The sequence below is a fragment of the Grammomys surdaster genome, unplaced genomic scaffold (genome assembly GCF_004785775.1).
Source record: "Grammomys surdaster isolate TR1022 unplaced genomic scaffold, NIH_TR_1.0 345, whole genome shotgun sequence".
Classification (NCBI taxonomy): domain Eukaryota; kingdom Metazoa; phylum Chordata; class Mammalia; order Rodentia; family Muridae; genus Grammomys; species Grammomys surdaster.
The window spans coordinates 23,103-24,365 of NW_021604764.1; the positions used below are offsets into that span (position 1 = coordinate 23,103).

Genomic DNA, 1,263 nt, shown 5'->3' on the forward strand with positions numbered 1-1,263 from the left:
ACTTGTGGCTAGCTCACCTCTTTAATCTTAGACCATAGAATGGTGCCAGCCAAACTGGGCAAGACATTCCTCCTCAATTAACCTTACTGAGCTAATACGCCACAAGCAAGCCTAAAGGCCCTCCTTCTGGGTGATTCTAGAAGTCATCAAGTTGATATTTGAGATTAATCATTATAACCCTACCCCTTGCAAACTTGACACTGAAACATATCAATTTATTTTTTGTTTGTCTGTTTGTCTGTCTGTAGGTTTATTTATTATTTTTCAGAGGGAGATCATTACCCTTACTCCCACAAATTATGCAGTCATGTGTCCTACATTTGGAGAAATAGCAGGGCTTAGCATATCTAGAGAGATAAGCCTTGCAATGGAAAATCTACTTTCTGATTATGACATCTCCCCTGCCAGGAAAGCACTCAAAAACAGCAATTTAAACCATTTTCTTCCATCCATGGTTCCCATAGTCTTTTGTTCATCTTATAATGCAAATTACAAACAAACTACAAAGGACTCATAATCCTTAACAATTCTCATAGTTCATCTCTCATTTTAGATTCTCTTACCTGTGAGCTCCAATGAAATTTTTAAAAGTTACATACTTCTAAATGACAGTGACACAGAATAAACATTTCTGTTCAAAGTGAGAGAAGTAGGGCATAGCAAGAAATCAAAGCAAGAAATAAACCCATCAAATCCTTTAGTACCATATCTGGTATCTAAGGTTTGTAGTACAACTGGCTAGTTTCCAAAGATCTTAGTCCTAAATCTCCAGTTCTGAAACCTGCAGCACATGTACATTCTCTCTTGGGCTGGCTCTGGTCTTTGCCTGCTGGTTTCCTTGAAAGAGATTTTATAGTTCTGGCATCTCTAACATCCTGGTGTCATCATTGTAATTTATGCTTATTTCTTATTTTATTTATTTACTCATTTTAATGTATTTACATTTTAACATTTACACTTATTTTTGTATAGGCCATACATGAGTATTGTATTTATATTATTTCCAAATTCCCTCAGTCCTCCCTTGTCCTTACCTACTCACTCCCAACTTCTTGAGATCTTCTTTAATTGTTGATGAATATATATATATATATGCATATCTTGTGTGTGTGTGTGTGTGTGTGTGAGAGAGAGAGAGAGAGAGAGAGAGAGAGAGAGAGAGAGAGAGTCCACTTAGTGTCCACATATATGATTGTGTTTAAGCCTGACCATTTGGACCACTTGGAATTGGATAATCTATCAGGGACTCATCTCTGGAGAAGA

The 1,263-nt window shown here is 36.7% G+C and overlaps 1 pseudogene; it reads right to left on the reverse strand.

The window, feature by feature from the left end:
• Window positions 1–266: 266 nt before the first annotated feature.
• On the reverse strand, window positions 267–416 carry LOC114630856 (annotated as a pseudogene).
• Window positions 417–1,263: the final 847 nt, after the last annotated feature.